Raw genomic sequence first — 17494 nt, forward strand, 5'->3', positions numbered from 1 at the left:
AGCAATGATCGTAGAACACTTTCTTACGATTGATTGCATAGAATACAATGTACAATCAATCATGAAAATCAAGCGTATGATTAATCGCTAACCTTTGTGTTTATACGGGGCTCAGGTTATAAGATGCTTCTTTACGTCACCAGAGCTGTGAATATGTGAGATTCGGAACGACCTTATGATAAGTTGCAGTCATAATATTTTTTTATAAGAATTTGCATAGAAAATTGTCGTAATCCATTAAAACAAACACTACAAAATATGATTATGAAAGACCAACGAGAAGATGTAGAGCCAGAAGATTATATAATACATTCAAATTGGCCCGAACACAAATCATGATACGAGCTATATGATATATATATTTTTTAAATATGAAATTAGTTGGGCTTACTTTTCGTAGTCTAATTTGCAGTATAACTTGCGGTCCCTGGCAAAGCAGGAGTGTGATAGTCTTATTCTGCAGACGCTGCATTGAAGACATTGCTCGTGCCAGCAGTGATCCATGACTTTCATGAGATAGCGGTCTTCGATGGCTCGCTGACACCCCGCACACACCTCTTTGGATGGCCTGGTTCCATTGGTTGCGAGACCTGCTGGGAGCAGCGAAAACATAATGATAAAAATGAGTACATGTGAGCATACAATATAATGATGTATTTTCAAGCGACGGTAAATTTTTCTCAAAGTTGGAACCAATAATTACAGCTAAAATTTATGTATTCCTTTTAAGTCTGTGTAAAAAACAAACCATGAAAAACAATGATAATACGTTTATTGCATTCGTTTTAAAAAGAGGCGATTGTGTTCTCATCATTAGTGCCTCATTTTAGGGTATCATGTAGCTCACAGGCAAAACGATTACTCCAATCGCTTTCTCTAAAATGAAAAGTCTCACAAAATATTTCTACATTTGTACCAAAATAACAATTACCGAGTCAAGGATAGGGGTATTACCAAAGTAAAATGCAAAACTTTAATTATCTTCTTTATTATCTAATCTTAAACCTAATTATTTTTTGTTTGATTCTGCATTTAAAATCATTCTAGAATTTTTGTATTGCTAATTACATACTGTACATCATCTTTGAGAACGCATTATTTTCAACAATAGCATGCTTTCAATTTTTAGAAACCTCAAGATATACCATGTATACTGTTTAATATTCTTTAAAAACATGAAATACATACAAATAATCGCTTTTATCGATAAATATTGTTCCTTTGTTAATGCTTTGAGTAGAACTTTTAAAAAATGAAGCCTCTTCCTCGAGGAAGGTCTTGATTAACTTTCTCTTTTTTTTTTAAATCAAAAGATCTTTGTACAACAATTGAAACTATTATCGAATATTGACATAGTTTTAGAAATAAGTGGGAAGTTCGCGGCGATGCGATTAGGAGAACCCCATTATGGACGCTATAAAAACATCCTCATGTCTCTGAACTCATAAATGTGTAGCTGCTTGACAAAATATCAACCGAGATGCGATTTGTAAAAAAATATGGTGGTGGCGAAGAGAAAACAAGTGAAGAAGGAAGAAAGTATATCTTATTGACTAGTATCTTCTTTTCCTCTCTTATCATGGTTATCAGAGGTGAGATTTATGAATATCTACGCACAGGCAATACTGGCAGAATTTGCAAGCACGTCCACATAACGCGGTCGACCATGTTGGCGACAGCAATGCTTGTTGAGAGTGCATGCAATGGAAATGGCGCCGATTCAATTTAGGGAATGCAGTGTGAACGTTGTCGTGGATAAAAAGGCCTCAGGCTACGATCGACAAGAACAATATTTTCGGATGTCGCGAGTTGGTGCTGGTGTTTTCCCGAAGGCTTGGAATGGTAACAAGATTTTTTGCTCATTTTTCTTTCATTTAAGAACCCCTCTCCATAGTCAAGAAAATAAATTTGTCACCACTAATTGAGAATTGGTTGTATATTGGCATGCAGTGCGAGGCGAGGAATTGACAGCAAGATCGGAATTCAAATTCATTTATGAATCTCCTCTTCGCTCTGTCATTTTCTTTATCAATTTCAATTCTCGTCTTATCCTCTCTTGTTAGTCATTATTTATTTTGGAAGCAGATGAAGCGAAAGAAAGAATAATTAGGTAGGACTTGTAGTAGTAGTAGTATTAGTAGAAGTATAGTAGTATTAGTAGTGTAGTAGTGGTCATGGTGGTAGCAGCAGTAGTAGTAGTAGCAGTAGTAATCGTCATGGTAGTAAAAGACTAGCAGAACAAGTAGTAGTGGTAGTAGTAGTAGTAGTAAAATAAGTCGTATTGGAAGTAGTAGTAGTACACTGTAAAAAATTGAAGTGTTAATCAATCCCTTACAGTGCTTGTAAGTGACTGCACTACGAGTTGTAACTTTTAATATAGTTAAAATTTGAACTAGAAAATCAGCGATCGTAGTGCAGTCACTATACAAGCACTGTGTAGTGCTAAATTAGCATGTCATATTTTACAGTGTAGTAGTAGTAGTAAAAGCAGTAGTAGCAGCAGCAAAACAGTAGTAGTAGTAGTAGTATAAGTAGCAGCAGCAGTAGTGGTAGTAGCAGCATTAACAGTAGTTTTAGTAGTAGTAGTAGTATAGAATAGTAGTCATGATAGTAAAAGTACTAACTGTATAGTCATGGTGGTAGAGATCAATGTGTTTGCTCATTAATAAATCTATTTCATTCACGTTCATGGCTTGTATACATTTTCAAATGTTGTATTTATATTCATTAATTCATTCTCTTGATTCTATGTTTGGTGTGGATGCATAATTTCGGTCGAAATTTTCCTCAAGTGGATGATTGTACACTTCGACGTTTTCTTTGATTCATTGTGTACTCATATTTCCATCTTCCTAAATCGTCGTTTCTCTGGCGTGGTATAAAAGTGTCATCTTTACAGCTACAAAATGCCAAACTTTTGTTCATAAATTTCATGATTTGAAGAGAAATTGAGATTTTGGTGGGCGTTATGATTCATGAAAAGAATGAGAGGGGGATTAGTTCTTGAATTTATTGCTATGATATACGGCGTCACAATGAATGTGAACCAACGGGCCATAGTAGCTTCAGCTCCATCCCCGTCTCTCTCGGTCGCCTGCGTGCCAGGGCAATTTGCATCGCTCCGCACCATTCGGAACATTCATCTTCATGTAAGAAATACGGTTGCCTTGCTCTAAATTCGACCATCATTGCAATCGAATGGAATTAAATTGGACAAGAGCTGAAATCCGAGGAAAGAATTATCTTCCCCGCTCCTCTTCTTCATCGCTCATAAATTAGGACGATCGTTTCTTGCGTGGTACGTACGGTCGCAAGCGTTTTTCTTTCATCGAGTCTCGTCAATGCAGGTAGTGTATATGGTAATTGCGCAAAAGGTACTGGTGAATGGCCATATGTACTGTAATTGCGTAGTAAGCCTACCTTTGAACCTTAATTAAATCCCACCGCTGCCATAAATAAACCGTTAAGCTGGAATTCATGCATCTTCTTAATGTTGGAATGGAAACACACCTTGAACTCCCGTTAACTAAAACCTCTTACAAATATCATTGCAAAAGTAACGGTCAATGCCAGGCTGGGATTATTTGACATTGTATTAGCTATACATTTTCTTTCCCTATTTAAGACATCCTACTGTTAATCCTGTTAGTAGAATGTTCAACACGCCAAAGGATCAATTAAATATTTCTTTCTTTTTTTAGTTTGGAAAATGCAGGAAAAATCAAAATCATGTATTTTTGCATTTCAGGGTAAGACTAAAAACGTCAATTAACTACTGATTCACTTATTCAGTATGAAAGGGGATGAAGAGGCTACTAATCTCGTCTCTTGAATCCTAATGCGATCAAGTAAAACTATAAAATAGTAGTCATGCAATTAGAAGAATATAGACCTCAAGGTAAATACCTTAACTTAAACCATGTAATGTGCCAGTTCAGTTCAACTGGAAATAATGTAGTACACAACTTCCATGCTCTCTCAATTTCTAATGGTAAAGGTACATTTCGAGGAGCCGTAGAACGACAAAACAAGAACAAGAGGGAAAGTCTTCCGTGATTCCGTCATCGACTGATCGATGTTCGTCGATCGAAGAAGAAGCGTGCACTCTACATTGATCTCGGAAACTAAGAAATACGATTAGAGAACCAAGGACGTCGAAACGCGGGTCGTTGTTCGACGATCGCCCGTCCGAAGATGGTAACGCGTCTGGGAATGCGGGGATGCGTGCAAGGAGGGTAAAGACTGTCAGCTGCACGATACCTATTAGCTTTTTCTCTCTCTTACCACTACAGAAACAAGTCCTTTGTGGTTAGTATGAATTATTATGCGATCAGGTTCTGAAAAAAACTATGTGAAAACAATAGGGGGAAAATAATTGTGGTAGATTAGTTCATATCATTATCATAATTAATTGCCATAGTATAGTCAAAAGTAAATTACGACAGCACTAACAGCAGGTAGTTCGTATATTCCTGAAAGAACATTTAGACGTATCAAACATAAGAACTGTACAGTAGCTACATTACTAGTAGTAGTAGTAGTAGTAGTAGTAATAGTAGCAGCAGCACCACCAGCAGTAGTTGTAGTAGTATAATAGCATCAGAAGTCGTAGAATTAGTAGTAGAGGTTTTGATGGAGGAGGAGGAGGAGGAGAAGAAGAAGAGGAGGAGGAGGAGGAAATGCTATATAAAAGTAGTATCTACTAGGCCTAGAAGGTGGAGGACATGCAAAAGGGTTGTAATAGAAGAAGATAAGGAGTTGTAATGGTTGTAACAACCAAGCACGTGTACTTCTCAGCCAATCGAAATCAAGGAAAGTTGACAGATCCGACAATTTGTCGAAGTTACGGAAACACTATCCAGGAGGCCGTTTCATAAAGCTGGTCGTAAGTTACGAGCGACCTTAAGCATGTTAAGAACGACTGGTGAACCCTTCTTAGACGCCAAACTATTGCCAATGAATAATCAGGACCGCGTCTTACAAAGAATTACGATTGATCCGATCCATCGCAACTATGGATGGCCAGCAACGACAACATCTATTATGCATGTTTGTTCAAAATATTTCTAGCTGATGTATATTCATGCATTCATCGTTTTCTTATAAATTCACTGCGCTTCTCTTTGCAAAGGACATTGTGTAAATTTTTCGTAGGAAAAAAATTATGACACTGATGGATTTCCATCGAGTTACGATCGATCGGAACAATCGTAAGTCTTTGTAAGACGGGGCCCTGGCGTATACCATTATCCACAATAAAGGATCACCAGTCGTTCTTAAAGTCACTTTTAGCTTACACAGCAAAAACTGTGGTGTTAACCGGTGTACATATTGAATTCAATTCTTTTATTTCATTTCCATTCAAAACATAATACAAAGTAATATAAAACAATACAAATCAAATACAATTTTACATAGAGGACCACACCAGTTATTTTTCACCGGTGTTAAATTGGTGGTGTTAGTTTTACACCTATAGGTGTTATTTCAATACCTTTGGTTGTTACATTTGCACTCTTTGGTGTTATGTTCAATCTCTAGGGTGTAACTTTAACACCTCAGGGTGTGGTCCTCTATTAACACCAAATGGTGTCAGTTTTAACACCACAGGTTTTACAGTGTACGAACAGCTTCGTGAAACACCCACATGGTGGACTTTCCCCTTCAAGCGGTTCATAGGCTTGTTGGTCCGATGTGAAAGTAGCATGTGGCTGAACAATGAAGGCCATCCCAGACGACTTCGATCCTAACATCGAGATGACCAATATGCAGGTCCTCTATTGGTATAATGTCATTTAATGATGGGTACCAAGTGAACAATTCAAATGATCTGACGATCGAATCGCAATGGCATATAAAGAAATCAAGAAGGCAACTAGCAGTAGCGTAATAAACCAAAATTCTGAGGGGAGTAGACATGGCGTATGAAAAAGATCCTGAAAGAGCGAGCATTTTTTTAAAATATATTAATAAAAATGTATAATTTTGTAATATATATAAAAATTAGTTTGACATACTATCAATAAAATGATATCATATTTTCTGCTTTTCCCTTTCCTTTTCTGTCTTTTTTCTTCCTTTTTTTTTTGCTCGTGAAACTTTTTCGGGGACCATGCCTCCCCCGCCGTAGACCTACGCCAGTGGCAACTGGAATTTCATAAGAAACAATGTTGTGAACTTGGTTGACTTATTTGACACACGAGTGTATTGCCTCTGTCCTATAGCACGCGCGGTTTCGGAAGATAAAACGAAAGAGAGAAATTATAAAATATCAATCTTGATATGCAAAACGAAATTAATATGACCAATAATTTCTAAACAATAATGGCTTGAAAAACAATTTACAACCAAAATTGTATGATCTTCAAAAATAGCCGGTGTTTATACGTAGGTGTATATTTACATCTTTGGTAGGCATGTGACTTATACCGTTTGGACACAGTTCACTGCGAAGTGCAACGCGTTTTTATTGGGCGCAGGCTCACATTTCATCTCAGCATTTCAATGAGACATAGGAATAATTATCTCCAAATTAATATACGTTTGAGTCTCATCACGGTGGCTGTGGGTATATACAATGGATTTCTGACAATATGTTATGGTAATAAAGTCATCTTTCACAGCTCACTTATGAATTACGCCGAGTAATTGAATGAAAAGCCACTCGTGTAAATTGATATTCATTGGTTTGGCAGCCGTCTGGTGAGCGTAGACGCTACGTGGAAATACATGACCGGGACTGTGCCAAATTTAGATTCTCTCTCTCTCCATTTCCATCTACACATGTAGAAACTTAACATTTGTAATCAATTAATTTGTATTCTTGTCTTTTACGTTTTATCCAATTGATTAAAACGTAAAAATATGAATTCATGTGTTTATCTATGGCACTTGCAATTTCTTATTAACAGATTCTTGATTCTAAATGAATTTGTTTGCAATGGTCAAGTAAATCAGTAACCTTTCCAACATCCCCTCGTCATTCTCTGTCCCTTTCTCTGTCTCTCTCTCTTTATTGTCAGCTTTCATCTTTATGCTCCTACATTGCCCTCTAGTGCATATATGCATCCGATAATACACCAAGTAGGCCTATTACAACATTTAAAATGAAATATGTCTGCTTCTATAAAATCGACACTCTTAATCTAGCCTTTACTGTGCCGGACTTCCTCCCCCCCCCAATAATCCCATTCCCCGTCCTGTATGTGTGCGTGTGTTTGTTTGTGGGTAGATGTGTGTGTGTGGGGGTAGATGTGTGTGTGTGCGTGTGTGGGGGGGGCGTGTGTCATCCTTTCTTTCTCCTCCTCAATATCCCTCTTGTCACATATATTTCACTCTGTTTATGTAAAAATAAACATGTTTCCTGCCGTTCACGTGTCTTTCTTTTGTCTCTTGGGATGCATTTTCCTCCTTTTTCTCTCACTTTGCATCTCTCCCACTCTCTCTGCGTTTGTCTCTATCTCTCTGCGTTTCCATCCTTTACCCGTCACACCCCAGTGATCCGTGAACGCTCTTCGCATGAGTGCGCAACTGTCTTCGCGCGCACCACCAGAGTTCAAGACCCCAATCCGAAGGTGAATCAGGCAAATTAGGACGGACAGTCCGCACCCGTTCCAATCTTTATTTAATTCCCATTAACGGAGGACCGATCTTTGATCATAAACTTTTGAGACCAGAACCATCTGTGTTGAGGATGTCTTGAGGAGCGGGAGCATGCATGGGGAAGAAGAAGAACAAGATCAACTGCTGTCACAGAAGAGAGGCAGTGGCGAGGACATGATTTAGATGCATGGGGAGGGTAATTTATAGGTGGGAGATGGTCAATTTAGATGGGTATTATTATTTGGAAAGAACACACACACATGATCATTGTCCCTCTTTTCCCCTTTTCTTTATTTATTTTATACCTACCACTCTTTCATCTCCCCCCTGTCCCTCTCCTTATTATTTTCAAATACACAAATGTTTATAATTTTCTTAACTGATTTTATCTGTCATCACCCCCTCTTATGTACAGAAAGGGAGGGCGGATATACAAACGTTTTGAAATAGAAAATGTCCAAAATGAATGTTCACATGCGATTTCTTTTTAAGAGATTTAGCTCTGATTTATAAATTGACATATCACGGATTGCACCATGAAGACTTCATAACTATAATTTGGTTATATTTTAGTATTTGTTTTATCATTGACTGTGGGGGAAAGAAATGCATGTTTCATTATACCCTATGAAATTATTCCGAACACGGCATAATTATCTAAGGAGGGCATTCAAATATCACTCATATCGAAATTTTGGAGCGCATCATAAGCGCGGTCATTGGACCAATTATAATGCTCCCGAGATCTAGTTCAAAGTAAATGAATGGCCTTTTTTCTACACCACGGTACGACCTTTCAAGCTATACCAGAGGTGGCTAGAAGGGCAGTCTTTTAGCCATCGATTAACTCGTGAAATCACAAAACACCATAGGGCATCCTGACACCTTTAAGGTGACTACACAGGTGTTAAACTGACACCTATGTGTCTGTGGCGAGGTGAAGCATTCTAGATCTAGTAGGTGTTTGGTGCTTACAACGAAATATCCTGTTTGTACTTTGGGTATTTGTTTAACACTGAAAGGATGAAAATGCAAAAACGTCATCTTTATCGATATACTGCACGACAAAAAAGAGAAGAAAAGAAAAACGAGTTGTTAAAACTACATTATCATTGCTCTCGAATGATAACACCATGTATTTGCACCGGTGTTAAATGCCCGTTGTAAGTTACACACCAATGTTGTAATTATATCACCTTTCTTAATGTAACACTGTTTGGTGTATGCTCTGGCTCAAGGGTGTACACTGCATAAGCACTTGTGTTCACTTAACACCATCCCGGTGTATAGCAACATCGGAAAACAACATAAAAAGTGTTTAAAAAATAGCATGTTTTATAAGAATCAGCCCGATGTTGTTAAACACTACCTGTTGTTGTTTGAAGGCCTATCTACACTTTTTCCACTCCCGAGGGAGCATTCAAAGTAGAGTTCCAAGATTTAGGTATGTGTATCCAAACACCTCGATGTTTACAATGAAATTTTGAATTTTCTTGTTTTCTTACCTGCTGCCGATCCATTTTCGCTTGTAGGACTCAATGCCGTTTCTTCAACTTTCATCTTGGCTCGTTTGTATTCCTTGCTCAGTGAAGGAAGCCGTCAAAATAGAACGCCTAAAGAAAATGAGACAAAATGGAAATCCGTGAAAAAAAAAATAATATAGGGTACTTATATTGCGCTCATATTCACCTTGTTAGGTGCTCAAGGCGCTCCTATATTGCCCGGCTAAGCTAGGCGTTCATAGCGCACACAGCTTTTTAAGGAATTATTTCCTACCGGTACCCATTTACCTCACCTGGGTTGAGTGCAGCACATTGTGGATCAGTTTCTTGCTGAAGGAAATTACGCCATGGCTGGGATTCGAACCCACGACCCTCTGTTTCAAAGTCCGAAGACTAATCCACTGGGCCACAACGCTCCACGCGTGTCATTATAGTGTCATTATACAAAGCAACTGCACAAAGGGGTTTATATTAATTCAATTGGCCGCTTGAAACTAAAACTAACCGACGAGTACCGGCTTAAAGAACTTGTTTAGAAAATGAAATATTATACTACTTTAAGATTAGGATTAAAAATTGGGATTACTGACAAATCCTGAAGCATGCACTGAAAAAATATTGTTTATAATCATACAAATAGGCCTAATATAAAATAACAATATAAATTTTGTGTTAATGATAACGGTGTATGCGGTCTTAGGCATCAGACAAAGCTTGATTGGTATCATCATGGAGATGTGGTGATGTGTGGGTGTGCAGTTATAGTCTCGACATTTTTCTGAGACTGTTCGTCGAATATTGTAAGTTTAATAAAGAAGTTTAGTTTCTCGTTTTCGTCGTATATTCTAGTTCACGTCCTCATGCACAAGCATTTTGGGATTAGATTTTTATTCCCACTGTTGTTGTATTTCATGTAGTAATTTCGTTTGTAGTTTCTTATGCATGGTTATTAATTGAATGGAATGTGGAAACCTGCACTGTTTGATAAAATAGCAAAGAAATATACTAAGTTTTACAAATCGTGTAGGCCTACACTATTTTCTTTTTTCAAAATCGTAACTAGTTAGCTAAGATAGGAAACTGTGAAATGTGTACATCAATCTTTACTAGAATTTACATTATATTTGTTTTCATTTATTTATCAAAAATATTTTCTACAAAATGAATTGTACTGTACGTTATGCCAATTACGCCTTGTCTATAAATTTGCTCTACACTAGTCACTCTGTAATGTAGATGTACTTTGTATAACCGACGTGCATTATTTTAATCCATACAAAGTACAACTCTGTCTATGAATGGACTTGTGTTTCGATGCTAGTTTCAGTAAGTCCCCTGTTTTTTCTATTTTCCCTCTCCGTTCGGTTTTTGTATTGGATCTATTGAATGCATGCGGAGCGGAGCAGCAGCGCTTGTGAGAAACACCTGCCCCCTTCATCGCCTTCCCCGGAGCTTGAGGCGGGTTGCAGGTGCATGAAGGCGGCAAGGCGTAACACTGACCAGCGGCCCATGCATTGCGCTGCTTTCAATTCTTGTTTCGTTGCTCTTTCTTTTCCCCTCTCTCCATCCCGTTCTCTATCCCTATACTCCCTATGTATTTTTGCCTCTCCCTACCCGATTTTCATTCTCGCCAAATTTCTCTCTTAATCTATCTCTCTCCGCCTCTGAAGTCAAAGTCTGGAAGCTCCTATGTATCATTCATCTACATGTCTCTCTTCCTCTTTTATCATTTCCCATCTATCAATGCGCTGAAACAAACAAAAATAATATTTTATTCATCTTATAATTGATAATATACTCATGAGGGGATAGTATAAAAATGCACTGAAGAGTTACAATAATTGATTACAATTTATCATATATATATTAATTTTCAGTTTTATGGCATTTCGCATTACATATTTGATAACGCCTTCTTTCACCCAGACCTTTCTTCTTTTTATTTCATTTCAATAGCGTAATTTAATTACGCATTTTCGTTCAGAAATATCTGAGAAGGAAATATATATATTCACTCCTAAAGAAAATTGAATAAAGGTGATTTATGATATGAAAAATATGAGGAGCAAAATAAGTTCTCTTTTACCTGCGTTTTTTCCATGACAAAATATATATTCTTATGGCTCTCAAGGGGGGGGGTCTGGCCAGAGTTGCCCCTCCCTGAATCTGCCACTGCTCATAATGGTCACTTTATAGTATGTGGAATACTTTAGTTACACACAGTCACACAGCGGAGGTTAGAGGTTCGAGCCCAAGTCACGTACGTCTTTTGTAGTCACACAGCATACCTGGTCATAATGGTCACTTTATAGTATGTGGAATACGTGAGTTACTCGCAGTCACACAGCAGAGGTTCGAGCCCAAGTCACGTACGTCTTTTGTACAGTGACATTAACGGTCGACTCAAGAGGTAGAAAAATCTCTATGTACACTCTTAAAAAGTTTGGGCCAAAAAAGGCAAAATTTTAACCATCACTGATGGGCAACATACTGTCTACACAACTATTGATTAAATCTGTCCAAACTGGGTAATAAAAACTAATAATTATTGGGAAATAAATTTGCTAAATTTTCATGACAGTTGCCCAGAATATATATTTACCAACAGACATTACCTAACACAGAGGACAGTATGTTGCCCAACATTTTAAGTGCGTACAACTCATTTAAAACTGAATTGCACGCATATCTGTTTCTACTGACTCTTCTAGTTTCGTTAAAACGGTAAAATCAATGCATCCCTATGAGCTTACAACTTCACATTGCGTGCAATGGGCGCGATGCTATTTGCTGTAGAATATTGATTAGATTTGAAAAAAAAATCGAGATGTATAATCATGATCATCCTCACTTTCACTTTCTGTTTTTTGTATTCACTGAGATCATTACAGGACAAACCTTTTTGATAAACAGTCATAATTCATATCCAAGCTATGTCAATTCCTTGTTTGTTAAACATCGATTCATTTTACCAAATTGTACCGCTCCCTATTAAACATGTCTAATCTAGAAAATTGTAATTGACAATAACTTTTCAATTGCTTGCGATCATTCTGTACAGGAGCCGCCACGAATGTTATCTCCTAATTGAAGTGCATTGTATCCCCTTTCTGTTTTTTTAAGTACAGGCTGGTCGACCGTGGCTAAGTAATTACCCTTTTCCAAAGTAGATACAACATTTAAACCACTTTTTATCATAATTGTATTCTATTCTGGTGTATGCCAGCTAGTGGTGTAGATGGGGGATAATAGAATTATGAAATTGCATTGAATCGTTAAACAGAATTTTCTATTCATTGTGTAGTGTTATATATTAATATTCTGGATATCAGCACATATGCTTCATCATATAGACACATGACTCCCAGCATGAAGTTGAATTGCCCCCAAAGTTTCATATCGGCGTCATATAAAGCATCAACGCAGACGGCAACTGATATATTGCCATTATCGTTGAAGAGTCCCTTGTGTGTGCCCTTCATAATCATATTTGTCATATTTTGTTTGTTTTTCCAACTTCAGAACCTTGTTCACGGGCGATCACCGATCGATACACATAAAATATCGATCAAAAGTCAAATCGATCGTCTGTGTATTCAAGGCCAGATGGCGTTGTTTCCCTACCATATATGGAGGAATACGAATATGTAGGGGTTTGTGTAGACCTTTCTGGTTGGTATATACGGACAACCACGGTCATAATCATGACAACTTTTTTACATAAACGTTATATAAATCTAAAGATATGCCTTTATGACATGAATTCGATATTACTTTCGTTTTCGTCCAAATCAATGTCTCAAATTAATCGCAATATGAACTCTAATGATATTCCATCAACATATATAAAGAGATGCTTTATAGGCAGATACCACATCGATTCTATGCAAAATAAGAACTACATTCCAGTACATGTGACATTACCATTTTTAAATAGAAAAGGTCATATTGTATTTGACAATAATTTGTCTATTTTTATATAGCATTATTTGAGGTGTCCCTCTGATATTCAATAATCATCAAAGTCTGATGGAAAATTTAGAGAGGAATTTGTTACCGAGTTATGTCAAAAATGGTTACGACAATCTGTGAAGTGGTAACATGATTAAGATGTGCTTCTATGTATCACCATTTTAACCGACATAATGATTGATATCTCATTTCAAATTAATACATGATAATCATATTCTATATTTCAAGATACAAAAAAATGCTCATTATCATAATAATAGAAGCTGATGATTTTCATAAATGTTGAAAATTTCAAGAGGCATTGTCAAATAATTTAAGGCTAATATCGTGTTAATGCTATACAGAGTTCACAATACAAATAATCGTCACCTTCAACGTTTAATGATCCTCCCTAGACGAATGCTGTTGAAACAGCATTGAAAGCGTTTCTAAAGAAGTGTCACATTTATATGTCGCTCGGGCTGTCCATTGACATTATAGCCACTCCATACCCTGAAAATGATATTCATGCATTATTTCGAGAGGTTCTCTATGAAAGAGAAATATGTCAAATATAGTTTTTAGCTTTCAACAAAAAGCCCCCAATTGAACGCATCATACGTGAGGTGGCCGGCATCGCATGCGTTTGCTCATGGTATTTGTTTTCTGGCAACCGTACGCCTTTTTCGCACGACGCATATTTATCGAGAGGGCTGAAAAATGTTTACTCGAAGAAACATGGTGTAAACTATAAGTACGACTTAAATAAATAGAGAAGATCGTAGCAAATACTTAAAATTTACGAGCCAATTCAACTTGGGGCTTCTATTGGCCTTGTTTCAACTTCGGAACTACGTTTGAAAGAAGGAAAATACAACAAAGAGATTAGTACGGAATCGTATACTTGATGTCCAAGAAAAATCAGTCTTTATGGTCTTACAAAATTTTGAATGTAATCATGATGATACTGACAAAAAGGCTTCTTTTCTCCTGTAAAATGTTAAACATTTAATGGGTTGAGAAAAATATGTGCTTTAAGCTACCATAATCACTCTCATGCATCCGCTCACAAAGCACACACACACACGGCACACCCTCAAACACAATCGAACTCATGAAAACTCTGGGCTTAGTGACGTAGAAAAGTTAATTTCTATATGTGTCTAATAGGAGCTCATTGATGATCTTTATGGTATAGGCCTCATATATAATTCTTGTGAGTAATAAATGAGATATCATTGCTGATTATATTTTGGGATGTGAAGTAGCAGTATCAAAAATCAGTATATACTGTGAAATATTCTTACCAGTCAGGTGCAAGTATATAGGATAGGCCTATTAAGAATATAACTCAAACTAGGATTTTAAAGAATTAAATTCGTCATTTAACCTATAGACCTACAGTATTTGCAATTAATTCATGAGGTTAATGGCGATGAAAAGATATATCGTAATTTATAAATATTGAATAAATGCATAATTTTCCTGAATTATAATTCAGGAATAAACCGATCCAATCGTCCATAGATATATCTCTATAAGGTAAACTTGCTGTCCTGTATTAAGGCCACGCTCTTCCTATTTAAAACACAGTTTCTGTTGGTCAATTTTACCTTATTGAAATTCGGGGTTTTATCGGTCATTTGATTCTGCGATTGAGAAATCCATTGGGTTTTTTTATTGTAGATTGAATAAAACATTGAAAATTGATAATAAATGTTTAATTTCTTGTACAACGCTGCTAACTATAAGGACTTTACAGCAGTTCACAGTTTAAACAAGTGTTTAAAATCTCAATCAACATGATTTTATTTCTATATCAAATTTTCAATAATATAAGTATGGTCACTTTGACAAATGTTCAAATCTAAAAAAAAATGTTGTTAATTTTCAATGTATTAAGTGTAGCATGGTTGTTTTAATATTCATATAGTAAATAGCGATGTATACAGTTTCAAACAGCGTTTCTAATGAGTATTATTAGCTCAAAGCATTTGTTCTTCCTGAACTATTTACACGCAAATTGAATGTTTCAATGTTAACTTATCCTTTTGGAAATTTTGATAATAATTTAGTATTAATATTTTGAAGGATTTAAAAAAGCTATCTTCCAGTTGCCGTCAGAAGCAAAAAGGTTTCCTCATTTTAAAAGCGTGTACTATACTGAAAACCAATATTCGCGTTCGACTGTTATAATTGCCTGTCGGACAATTACCGATCGTATAAGACCAGACTCTATACGTATGGCTAGGCGCTCGTTCAAATTGAAAATCATGTTTAAGGAGTTGTGATCAAAATATCGTCACCCACGATAACTCACTTAAACAAAATAGAATTGGGAGAAGCACGGATGATGTCAAGATAATTGGACCCTTCTAAAATAATTTGAAACAGTTATGTTTATTTTTATTAACTACGACAAGGTCAAAAAATGAAGTAAAATACACGTTGACGACGCGCACATGGGCACCTGTTTTGATTGCACGAGTCGTTAGAGGATATTAAAAAACTATTCACGTTTTTAATTACACAATTGTGACGTCAAAGTTAGGCATAAACGCTCTGTATGCCTACAGCTCTGAAGCAACAGTGAATTAATAAAGTGTCTAGTGTTTTGAATGACTTAAGTGGGTCCCCCCCTTCCTTGAGGTTTGAAATACGAATATGTATAGGGAAGAGATGGCTATGGAAGAAAAGTCATTAAGTATTCTGAATTTCAATCATTTAATAAACTATTATTCTGATTATTATCTACTTCTTTTTGTTAATCAATTTTATATTGAAATTGGGATCGAAATCTAATTATGCACATTTATAGTACAGGCAACTTGATAGCAAAATACATAAGAATAGAGGGATTGGGTAAAGCTATAAGTTTGCTCCAATTTATAAACACAATATTGACTTTGTCGAGAGATCTTTGATGTTTTTATAACAAGTGCACACCTAATTACCAATAATGCATATAGCATTTTCATGTATTTGAAAGCATGATAAAAGAGCATTGTCGATTAAATGCCTTGCTCACGAGCATAGGTGCCGCGGCTTGGGATCGAACTCCGGGCTTTCCATGTATAGCCAGGCGCCTTAGACCACTCGGTCACGGCACCGTGATTTGATTTTCAGATTACAGAAACTAAACTAATATATCGCAATTTTATAAAATTACATTGAAAATATCGCGAATGAAATCTAAATAAGACAAAATTCCTTGAATCAAACCGATAACACTATTGGTAAATACATTTAGTCAGAGAATATACATACATTAAGAAGCTATTAGACAGATGAAAAAAAATCAAACAGAAATGACGGAGAGAATGTTAACATAGGTCGAAATGGGGTAAATAAATATTGTCCCTCGAAGGTCCAAAAAACTATACCTCGAGAGGAAAATGGTGATGAATGTTAGGATCATTCTTACCTGATTAAAATCTTCTTTCAATAAAAAGTCGACAATCTCTTTGCAGAAAGTTAAAGTTCCAGAACAAGTCGTAGTGTTTCGTCAAAAACTACGGACACGGTAAGAATATTCCAAATGGCAATTAGAAGCAAGGTATACAGCTCGTATGGTTGATATTAATTAAAAGGAGTTGACGCTCCGTGCTACATTGGCCGACCTGCACCACTCCAGTGGCGTGTATTTCGTGAACGGATTATTAATGATTCGTCGAGGATAATTAAAAACGACCCATAAGAATGCTGGCGTAAGAAGAGGAGAGCGATGATGATGCTGGCGATGAAACTGAGAATATTGGAATGAAGGTGGTCGTGTTAAAGTATTGCACCGAACCCCCGTTTGGTTTTGTCAGTGATGCGGGAGCGATTGGAGGAAGTGTGGGTGAGTTCCTCTTCGCAAGCGCGCTATCGGTCGAATGAAGCGACGACCGGGGAAGGCTCTCTCTGCTCGTGTCGCTGGACGGTGGGATGTGAGACGGATTCCCTCGGAACATATATATGGAGAGGAGGGAAGTATGAGGGAGACGGGTGAGGGGAAGTCCAGCCGCGGCACCGGCTTGTATGAGAACATGCGAACGGGCGTTTCCTATTGGCTGTGCTTGGTGTAGTATTGGACGAGACAGCTTTATTCATGGCGAGCTTCGTCACAAGGAATGAAGCATTTAACGAGACTCTCTTTCCCACTCTCCTCTTTTCTCCCTGCGCCTATTTCCCTCCTGTTTTCGCCCTTTCCATGCTCTCATATCAAACTATAAGTTTTAAGTCTATCTTTCTACCCCTCTCGTAACCATTTTCTTTCCGATTCGTTTCTTCCAAGCTATTGTTTTGCTTCACGCAAAATTATGCCATAATTGCCATGATATTGCTCTTACTCCTGCCTCATCAACGCCAACCCTATATTCCTAAATGAATAGTTTGATATTACATGTAGGCCTATGTCACAAATCGTTTAACCATAACCTGCAAAATATAGTCCATCA

The 17494-nt window shown here is 37.0% G+C and overlaps 1 long non-coding RNA gene across 1 annotated transcript; it reads right to left on the bottom strand.

Annotated features, from left to right (window-relative positions):
- Positions 1–562: 562 nt before the first annotated feature.
- On the bottom strand, positions 563–17210 carry LOC121429279. The gene is made up of 3 exons (XR_005971885.1): positions 16480–17210; positions 9108–9215; positions 563–593 (listed from the first exon to the last, which is right to left on the bottom strand). It is a non-coding gene; the product is annotated as an uncharacterized LOC121429279 (long non-coding RNA).
- Positions 17211–17494: the final 284 nt, after the last annotated feature.

This window comes from Lytechinus variegatus, chromosome 15 (assembly GCF_018143015.1).
Source record: "Lytechinus variegatus isolate NC3 chromosome 15, Lvar_3.0, whole genome shotgun sequence".
NCBI lineage: Eukaryota > Metazoa > Echinodermata > Echinoidea > Temnopleuroida > Toxopneustidae > Lytechinus > Lytechinus variegatus.